Raw genomic sequence first — 11,505 nt, forward strand, 5'->3', positions numbered from 1 at the left:
AGGGTTTCTAGCATGTTTTACGTTGTGATGCTGAGCAATATACAAATTATAGGGACCTAATGTTCCAAGAGTACAGCATCCTTTCCAATTAGCAGGGAGAACCTTGTAAGCGGCATGACCACAGATGAAGAAAATGCCTGGGGGTAAACCAAACGTGTAATTTTCTGAGACATTTCCTAAATGAATATCTGTACATTGATATTGCATGGTCCGAAACAGAAGATATTGTTGAAATGGGAGTGACATATGGGCACCATATCGAGTTACGTTATCAGGCCAGCCAGTATAAGGGATACAGGTGAGATCCTTACTAGTACAGGAACTACCCAAAATATTACAGGTCCCACCAGTGAAAACAAAGGATGAGTCAGGATAAGGGCAAGTAGGTAAATAGGCATACTCGCCATATCCCGAGGAGGCATTAATCCAGTCTATGGCACCATAGGGAATAGCGATGGAAAGATTACAAAAGGGATAAGAACCTAGATCCACATAACCATTAAATGATTCAATACAAATAGGAGCTTTGGGCCATAGGTAGTTAGGTACTAATGAAATGGCACGGGGGGGGGGGTTGCTTAGAAGATGCAGTAGCATTATCATTAAAGATAGATACATTAGCCCAAAACGAAGTGTTAACAAAACTGAAAGGGCCTAAAGGCCAATATCTATTATACAGAGAATGAGCACACATCCAACAATCAGTATTAAAATTAAGCATACAATGGTAAACATACAGGAGGCCACCTTTGTACACAATGTTTTCCCCATATTGTGCATCCTGGAGCTGCTTTGCAAGTCTGATTACAGCACAGGAACTTCCCATCGGAAAAAGAAGCCTTTGTGATACTTGTGTAGTAAATCTGTATTGTTTTTCAGTTCTCTATGCAAAGTCTCTAACCATCGTCTTCGACTCTCTTTGCTGGCAGAGATACGAAACCAGGAAAGGTTGGGCAGCCAAAACCATAGGCTATCCCAAAAGCCAATTGCTTCTGAATCCAAAGGAATCAGAGGTTAACCTTAAGAGAATCTTCCATATGTGATATAGTAGCAATAATATTTGGTGTATAATCAGAAATAGACATGCAACAATGAGTATGAACAACAGCACAGATTCCTCCTTTGGAGGCAAGCAACATATCAACAGCGTAACGAGTTTGTAATACAAAATCACGTATCTCACTTTGTTCTTTCTTTAGCAAAGTTATAGCTGTAATCATATCATTAAACATACTGATAGTCCAGTTGTTTAAGGCATGTAAGTCATAATAATTCATCATAGTACCCATAGGTGGAATAATTCCATGGGAAGTACCTGCCCACCAGGATCGGGAAAGAGGCGAAGATAAACATATTGTGTGTCCACTACTAGGTTGAATTCTTCATATCGAAAGAGGTTAAATGCCAAAACAGCAGCAAGTTCAGAACGTTGAGCTGATGTCTGTCGCTTGGTAAATCGAGACATCCAATGCCCTTCAGGATCTTGCCAGACAACTACTCTTTGTTGTGGAGAACTATTGGTAAACAACATGCGCTTTCCTGCTAATGGCTGGGGAGAAAAGCAAGTGGTTAAAGAGTAAGAAACAGTAGAGAAAAATGTTAGCCTTTTGTCCTTTGGTGGGATAGGGAGAACAGTCCCTACGAAATCAGCAAAAGCAACCTGGAATGTGGAACAAGTTTGCAAAAGTCTCACCACGTCGCCCTGTGGAAAGGAAGAATACACAGATTGAATATCAAGTCCAGAAAGCTGACAACATCTGGTGCAAGCTTTGTAGAACAGATCTGCTATCTGGGCAAGAGCTTGGTAAGGAGACTGTCTCTCTTCAGCTTTGACAACACTATCACCAGGCTCTCTGACTTTACTGTTCCCTAATGTGACTTTTTCTGTAGCTCCTGCCACCACCTTAGCAGCTTGATAAGGGACCGTGGGGAGGTCTTCAGTCTCTGGAGAGGATTCTATGGACACCACCATTTTATCCACCTTTTTGAGCTCCATAGAAACAGAGACATCATCTGCATAAGTATTCTCCATTTGCAGCTGAGGAATCTTCTCTTTCTTAGGCAGATCTGCAGCCTCTGCATCCAGAAACCAAGAAGTGGGTTCATTTTTGGATAGTTCCAATGGAGGCTGGAAGGATTCCAAGTAGGGCTTGCTAAGGGAAAGAGATACCTCTTCCTGAACTCCTTTTGGTGCAATCTTGGCAGTAGCTTCAAGTGGTTTCTCTTGCACAGCTTCTTCCTCCTTCTCACCAGAACCAAATTCTGGCTGGCTCCTCACTGTGTCACTATTTCCAGAGGGCAGTGATGCCTTCTCAGTATGTTCGGTATACTCGGGCACAGGATGTGGAACAAATTCTGGAATCATCATGTTGGAGTAATCTGTAAAGGCTGGTGAAGCACATTCATCAGAGTCCTTTGTTTCTTTAACTAAGTCACATGCAATGGATATATAAGATGTCTCCAAGTTTTCTAAAGGTACATCATTCTTAGAGTCAGGTTTCTTGCTAACAGCTTCAGCCTTCATTTCTGGTGGCTGGTTTCCCGATACATTCATGGCCTCCTGATAGTTTGGTGGCTTGCGTGCTGGGTCTTTTTGAGGCTCATAACGAGGTGGTGGTGCAAATAGTAAGCATGGCACTGGAGGAAGCAACTGAGGGAGTGACATTGCATTACAGTCAGCCTCTTGTTGCTGATTAAACAAAATATTGCTTGGCATAAGGCCTTTTAAACATGCACGAACCTTACACCAGGTGAACATCACTTTTGCAGTAACGCGTGGATGGCCCTGAAAATTACAGCCAATTTTTGTCCAATCTTCTAATTTCAGGGTTCCCCCTTCAGGGACCCATGGACATACATCATCAATAGCCCTGACCAAATTTTCCACTTCGCTTTTGGTTACTGTATGTCCATTTCTTGTAAGAAGGAAGTGGAGGTCTGCTGCGTGTTTTTGATGCAAATTTGATAATGATGAGCCCATTGTGTGTATCTTACTTGACTGGAACACTCACCCGGGATCTAAAAAGATGCGAGGCGCGCGCTGTAATCCTTGCCGGACGTGGGTGAGGGAGTGACCTTCCACCGGTCTTCTTAGCTTCTGGGAGCCTCACGCTGAGAAGCAGGCCTCACGCTGAAGTAGGCTGCACACGCTGGAGTAGGCCTCACACTGTGATGTAGGCTTCACACAGTGGAGTAGGCCTCACACTGTTAAGTAGGCCTCACACAGTGGAGTAGGCCTCACACTGTTAAGTAGGCCTCACACAGTGGAGTAGGCCTCACACAGGGCACCACTTGTTGGAATCCGGCTCCAACAACCTGTGGTGATGGGAGAGGTCCCTGAAAGGTTCCGGAGGGAGAGACCTCTGAAATAAGGAGACTGCAGTCGAATTAATCTTTTCAAAGCGTGCTCAGGATCATTGGCTGAAGTTGCTGTTCAAATGGTCAGTGATAACAGCTCTCTGTGAAGACAGCTCAGCTCTCTGTGAAGACAGCTCAGCTCTCTGTGATATCAGCTCAGCTCTCTGTGATATCAGCTTCCCCAATGATGCCTGGCACCTCCTTTTATTCTCTTACCGGTTACATAACATCAACTGTCAGGTTTACATGAGCCAATAGGACGCTCTGCTCAGTAACACACCATATTACATCACATGAGGAGATCAACATGGTTCATACAACATGGATATTAACATGACAAGAAATACCTTTATATGTTTAGCTATGGCATACATTCCCACAGTATTTCAAAGTCATGGCCACAGTATGTCTAACAATTTCAATGCAGATCTTTTTTCTTTTAAAAACTATCTTAGACACTCTGGAACATTTGCTGCAGACATTAGCAGGTAAGTGACAATGTTTACTTCCCTACCTCCCTATGGAGAAGCTCTATATGACAATTCCTGCTCATTAATAAAGTGTTAAAGCCATAAAAGCAGGCCAACCTTCCTTCCTTCCTTCCTTCCTTACCAGAATGCCCATTTTGTAGGTGTGTTCCTTACTTATGTGTGAGATCACTAGTTGATGTTCAGAAAGAATTATGTTTATTTTCATTTTGAAAATATGAGGCCCCTTTCCAAGTGCCTCAGCTGAGGCATCCAAGATAATTAGTCACTTTTGATAATTATCTGTATAATTAGGTATGATGAGAGAGCCATAGACTCATAACATCTAGAAAAGACCTGTTTAATGCACCTGAAATTAATTGCAGAAGATCCTCCATACCCACATTTTCCTAACAGATGTGCAGCACAACAATCTAAAGCATGTTTATTCAAAGAAAAGTTGTGCTGAGTACAATTAGACTTAATTCCTATGAAGTATGTTTACCAGTGCAGCAGCACAAAACTGTGGTAAGAGCTATCTGTAAATATTAAGGCAAAAGAGCCTCGGAATCAAATCACATCCCATTTGGCTCTCCGGACAATTCCTCCTACTATCCCCACCAGTCTCGTGCAGCACAGCTAATGGCAATGCAGTGCACTATACTGGTTGGATTTTGGACTGATCCAGGGTCTAGCATTGACCAAGCAATGAAACTTATTGGGTGGCCTTGAGCTGATAAACCTAACAGGCTAGCCTACCTCACGGGATTTTTGTGAGGATAAAGTGGGGAGGGGTTGGACTGAATGGCCACTGAATGGCCACTACCTGTACAATTCTGTGATTCTAGGAGGAGAGCCACATATCCTCTATTACACCGGTTCTTAACCTTTGTTACTCAGATGTTTTTGGGCTGCAACTCCCAGAAGCCTTCACCATCAGCTCTGCTGGCTGGGGTTTCTGGGAGTTGCAGTTCAAAAACACCTGAGTAACCCAAGGTTAAGAACCACTGATCTATTAGATCACTGGAGGAAAACTGGAATATAGATGTAACAAGCAAGAAAGGTAATAAACAAAAGATTGTGGGAGTCATAGGCCAAAACAAGGAGAGGGTTAAAGATTTCTCTTCTCCTGTTATAAAAGAGTAGAATTTGGATGATGATCATCCAGAATGCAACACACCACCAATCATGTTTTGTCTTTTTAAAGTAGTAGTTCCTGACCTCGAGTCCCCAGATATTTTTGTGCTACAGTTCCCAGAAGCCAGGAGAGCTTGTGGTGAAGGCTTCTAAGTGTTTTAGTTCGAGAACATCTGGAAACCAAGAGTTGGGAATCCTTGTTTTAAAGAAACCTCAGGAAGCCTATGTTGGGATCTTTTCAAGTTTGTTTGTTTATTTATTGGATTTATACCCCACACCATCTGACAACCAGGCCACTTTGGGCAGCTAACAAGACAAACAACACAACAGTAAAAACACAATGAAAATAAGATAATACAAACATTCAATAGATACAATAACTAGTAGGATAAATTAAAACAGATGGCCATGAAGATGATAAAAAGGATGATGAAAGGATGGCAAAAGGGATGATAAAAGGGAAGCTGAGCTATCAAAAACTTAATGCTCAGGGAAAGCCTGGTGGAAGAGCTAGTCTTCAATGCTTGTTTAAACCCATCCAGCAACGCTGCCAGGTGGATCTCCATGGGCAGATTGTTCCACAGGTGGGGGTGACCACCGAGAAGGCCCAGTTTCTTGTTCTTTCCCTTTCCCTCTGGGTCTCCTTTGGGGTCAAGGCCCTCAACCGCCCGGCCTGTGAAGAGCGGGTATTATGGACAGATCTGGCTGGAAGCAGGCATTCTACTAGGTACTGAGGTCCTAAACAGTTTAGAGCTTTGAAAAAACAACAACCTTGTGTTAGCATGATAACCTTGAAGTCAATGCCGAAACGAACCAGTAGCCAATGAAGGGTGGCCAGAATGGGGGAGATGTGCTGAAATTTCTTCATGCCACTTATTAATCTGTCTGCCAAATTCTGAACTAGTTGTAGTCTCCACACCAACCTCAAGAGTAGCCCCACATACAGAGCACTGCAGTAGTCTATTCTTAAGATTACGACTGCACGAATCAAAGTCGTGAGTGCCCCCACGTCTAGATAGGGACACAGCTTGGCAATCCTCCAAAGATGGAAATGGGCTGCCCAGACCACAGATGTCACCTGGGTTTCCATGGTGAGATCTGGATCCAGACAGGTGAACAAGCTGTGAACCTCATTCTTCATGGCAAGAGTCACTCCGCCAAAGGCAAGTGAGTTTCCCAATCCACTGACTCCAGGGCCACCCATGCACAAGATTTTCATCTTGTCCAGATTCAACCTCAGTCCATTTGCCCTCATCAACCCCAGAACAGTCCCCAAGCACTGTTCAAGGGACGGAGCAGCATCCACTGCAGTTGGAGAAAAGGAGAGGTAGAGATGAGTGTCATCAGCGTACTGATGACACCAAGCCCCACAACTCTGGATGACCTCACTCGGCACCCTCATATAGATATTAAATAACTATTTGTTGATAAAATCCAAAATAATAAGGCAAAACTGTATGTGATATAATGGACAGCTATGTTGGACTTGATATGTGACTAAGCCTCTGTTCAGAAGTGTTGGCCTTACTTTGAAGCAGAATGTGGTAAGTGGCTCAGATGATAAGTGACCTAAGGTGGCCTCCCTGTTCTTTGTCCTTAGCCCCCTCACCAGTTCTCTCTCCTGAAGGACAGATTTGCGTACACCATACAACTTGTTCTAATCCTCTGCTGCTTTAAGGTGTGGCTGAGCATGCTGCCACATTACTTGTTGGGGTATCTGACCACGAGGATCAGGCTCCTCCGGACGGCTACTCCAAAGGAGGCCTGAAAGTCTTTCACTAGAAGCAGGGCCTTTTCCATGGTGACACCAACTCTATGGAATAAGCTTCCAGAAAAGCTACACTTAGTTCCCTCCCCTTGATATTTAGAAGAAAATTTAAGACCTTTCTTTTCAGGGAGGCCTTTCATATGGACCCAGGTTTATATTTTGTTCATTTCCTGTCCTGCTGCTTTTGTAAATAGTTTTGGTGCCACTGTGTTTTTATTTTGCGAGTGATTTTAAGTGTTTGCTTTTATGCTGTTAGATCACCCAGAATAGTGTTTTGGGATGGTGTATTAAACACACACACACACACACACACACACACACACACACACACACACACACACACACACACACACACACACACACACACACACACACACACACACACACACACACACACTTGTTGTTGTTTATTCATTAAGTCATGTCCGACTCTTTGTGAACCCATGCCATTTGGGTCAAATTCATGTTGGTAGTTTTGATGACACTGTCATCCATCTCGTCCTCTGTTGTCCCCTTCTCCTCTTGCCCTCACATTTTCCAACATCAGGGTCTTTTCCAGGGAGTCTTCTCTTCTCATTAGATGGCTAAAGTATTGGAGTCTCAGCTTCAGGATCTGTCCTTCCAGTGAGCACTCAGGGTTGATTTCCTTCAGAATGGATAGGTTTGATCTCCTTGCAGTCCAGGGGACTGTCAACAGTCTCCTCCAGCACCACAATTCAAAAGCATCAATTCTTCAGTGGTCAGCTTTCTTTATGGTCCAGCTCTCACTTCCATACATCACTACTGGAAAAACCATAGCTTTGACTATGCGGACTTTTGTTGGCAAAGTGATGTCTCTGCTTTTTAAGATGCTGTCTAGGTTTGTCATCGCTTTCCTCCCAAGAAGCAGGCGTCTTTTAATTTCATGGCTGATGTCTCCATCTGCAGTGATCATGGAGCCCAAATAACAAAATCTGTCACTGCCTCCATATCTTCCCATTCTATTTCCCAGGAGGTGATGGGAGCAGTGGCCATGATCTTAGTTTTTTTGATGTTGAGCTTCAGACCGTTTTTTGCACTCTCCTCTTTCACCCTCATTAAGAGGTATTTTAATTCCTCCTCACTTCTCTGCCATCAGTGTGGTATCATCTGCACGTTCTCATGGCACAGTGGTTAAACCGCTGTACTGCAGCCAAAACTGTGCTCATGACCTGGGGTTCAATCCCAGGTAGCCAGCTCAAGGTTGACTCAGCCTTCTATTCTTCCGAGGTCGGTAAAATGAGTACCCAGCTCGCTGGTGGGAGGGCAATGTGTAGCCTGCATAATGAACTTGTAAACTGCCCAGAGTGTTTGAAGCACTATGGGGCGATATATAAGCAGCATGATTTGTTTTTTTAAGATCTAGCCAGGGGGCCCTCTTGAAAGAGCCGTCCCTTAAGGAGGTAAGAGGAACGGCTTGTAGACAAAGGGGTTTTCGGCAGCTGCCCCCAGACGATGGAATGGCCTCCTGACTGAGATTCGTCTGGCACCGACGCTGATGACATTTCGGCATCAGGTCAAAACCTTCCTGTTCCAGAAGGCTTGTAATTGAAATAATATTAACTGTGGGTCTGGTGGCAATTTTTATAGATATTTTAATTGTATTTTAATTGTTCTGAATTTTTGTTGTATTCTACATGTTGTAAGCCGCCCAGAAACCTTTGGGTAGTGTGGACGGCATAGAAATAAATAAATAAATAAATAAATAAATAAATAAATAAATAAATAAATAAATAAAATATTGGAGGTTGCTGATATTTATTTCGGCAATCTTAATTCCGATTTGAGATTCATCCAGTCCAGCCTTTTGCATGATATATTCTGCATGTTAAATAAGCAGGGAGACAATATACAGCCTTGTCGTACTCATCTCCCAATTTTGAACCAATCAGTTGCTCCATATCCAGTTCGAATTGTTGCTTCCTGTCCCACGTATAGGTTTCTCAGGAGATGGATAAGGTGGTCAGGCACACCCATTTCTTTAAGGACTTGCCATAGTTTGCTGTGGTCCACACAGTCAAAGGCTTTTGCATAATCAATGAAGCAGAAGTAGATGTTTTTCTGGAATTCTCTGGCTTTCTCCATAATCTAGCACATGTTAGCAATTTGGTATCTAGTTTCTCTGCTCCTTCGAAATCCAGCTTGTACTTCTGGGAGTTCTCAGTCCACATACTGCTGAAGCCTACCTTGGTGAATTTTTAGCGTAACCTTGCTAGCGTGTGAAATGAGTACAATTGTACGGTAGTTGTAGCATTCTTTGGCACTGCACTTCTTTGGGACTGGCATATAGACTGATATTTTCCAATCATCTGGCCACTGCTGAATTTTCCAAACTTGCTGCCATATTGAATGTAGCACCTTAACAGCGTCATCTTTTAAGATTTTAAATAGCTCAACTGGAATACCATCACCTCCACTGGCCTTGTTGTTAGCCATGCTTTCTAAGGCCCACAACTTCACTATCCAGGATGTCTGGCTCAAGGTCAGCAACCAAACTATCTGGGTTGTCCGGGGCATCCAGATCTTTCTGGTATAATTCCACTGTGTATTTTTGCTACCTCTTCTTGATGTCTTCTGCTTCTGTGAGGTCCCTACCATATTTGTCATTTATCATATCCATCTTTGCACAAAATGTTCCTTTGATAGCTGCAGTTTTCTTGAACAGATCTCTGGTTTTTCCCTTTCTATTATTTTCCTCTATTTCTTTGCATTCTTCAGTTAAGAAGGCCCTCTTATCTGTCCTTGCTATTCTTTCGAAGTATGCATTAAATTTTCTGTAACTTTCCCTATCTCCCTTGCATTTTATTTCCCTTCTCTTCTCTGCTATTTGTAAGGCCTCGTTGGACAGCCACTTTGCTTTCTTGCATTTTCTTTGGGATGGTTTTTGTTGCTGCCTCCTGTACAATGTTACAGGCCTCCAGCCATAGTTCTTCAGGCACTCTGTCCACCAAATCTAATTCCTTAAATCTGTTCTTCACTTCCACTGTGTATTCATAAGGGATTTAGTCTAGATTATACTTGACTAGCCCAGTGGTTTTTCCTACTTTTTTCAGTTTAAGTTTGAGTTTTGCTATAAGAAGCTGATGATCAGAGCCACAATCAGCTCCAGGTCTTGTTTTTGCTGGCTGTATAGAGCTTCTCCATCTTTACCTGCAGAAAACATAATGAATCTGATTTTGGTATTGCCCATCTGGTGATGTCCATGTGTAGAGTCGCCTCTTATGTTGTTGGAAAAGAGTATTTGTGATGACCAGCTTGTTCTCTTGACAAAACTCTATTAGCCTTTGCCCTGCTTCGTTTCGAATTCCAATGCCAAACTTACCTGTTGTTCCTTTTATCTCTTGACTCCCCACTTTAGCATTCCAGTCCCCCATAATGACAAGAACATCTTTCTTTGTTGTTAGTTCTAGAAGGTGTTGTAAGTCTTCGTAGCATTGGTCAATTTCAGCCTTTTCAGCATTCATGGTTGGTGCATAAACTTGGATTACTGTGATGTTGAAAGGCCTGCCTTGGATTCATTTTGAAATCATTGTATCATTTTTGAGATTGTATCCTAGTACAGCTTTTCCCACTCTTTTGTTGACTATGGGGGCTACTCATAGTCATCCTCTTTCTTCTACGGGATTCTTGGCCACAATAGGAGATATGATCATCGTCTGAATTGAATTTGCCCATTCCCATCCATTACAGTTCACTGATGCCCAAGATGTCAATGCTTATTTTTGCCATCTCCTGTTTGACCACATGCACCTCACCAAGGTTCATAGATCTTACATTCCAGGTTCCTATGCAGTATTTTTCTTTGCAGCATCAGACTTTCCTTTCACTTCCAGGCATGTTCATAGCTGAGCATCCTTTCGGCTTTGGCCCAACCACTTCATTAGCTCTGGAGCTACTTGTCCTTGTCCTCTGCACTTCCTCAGTAGCACGTTGGATGCCTTCTCACCTGAGGGGCTCATCTTCCAGCATCATATATTTTAGCCTTTTGTTTCTGTTCATGGAATTTTCTTGACAAAGATACTGGAGTGGCTTGCCAATTACTGCTCCAAGTGAATCGCGTTTAGTCAGAACTCTCCACTATGACCTGTCCGCCTTGGGTGTCCCTGCACGGCATAGCCCATAGCTTCTCCGGATAACTCAAGCCCCTTCGCCATGACAAGGCAGCAATCCATGAAGGGGACTGTGACGTTCACCCCTATGAAGCACCTACTTTTTGTGCCATCGCAAACATTCCAGTTTTTTTTTCCTCACTGTCACCAGTGGATTACCTCCATCCACAATATAAAAGACATTTGTCCAAACACTTGTCTGGTAAATGCAAAAAGAACTTATTTATTGGAGTGTAGCAAAGTTAATAATAATCACAGATGTTCTTCAGTTGTTCATAGTACACAATCAAATCATTCACAGGTCTCTCTATACTGTACATACTTTCTTCATGCCATATATTTAATTACCACCTTCTCTATCTATTTATCTTAACTATTTTCTAACTCAATATCTATCTCTTCTGACTCAACTTTGACTAACTCACTTTCTCTCTCCTGACTGACTCTTGACTGACTGACCTCCTCTCAGGCTCTGCCTTTTAACCTCTCTCTCAGCTCCACCTCTCCACCACATTTGCATAGAACATGAATAATACATGACTTATTTCTAACAAAAGGTGAACGCTACAAGGACATTTATTATTATTATTATTATTATTATTATTATTATTATTATTATTATTATTATTATTATTATTATTATTATTAT

General features: G+C 42.6%; 1 protein-coding gene across 9 annotated transcripts in view; it reads right to left on the reverse strand.

Moving 5' to 3' along the window:
- NRG1 (neuregulin 1) overlaps window positions 1-11,505 on the reverse strand; it is a 746,295-nt gene that overhangs the window by 370,199 nt on the left and 364,591 nt on the right. The window lies entirely within an intron of this gene.

Source organism: Pogona vitticeps, chromosome 2 (genome assembly GCF_051106095.1).
Source record: "Pogona vitticeps strain Pit_001003342236 chromosome 2, PviZW2.1, whole genome shotgun sequence".
Lineage (NCBI taxonomy): Eukaryota > Metazoa > Chordata > Lepidosauria > Squamata > Agamidae > Pogona > Pogona vitticeps.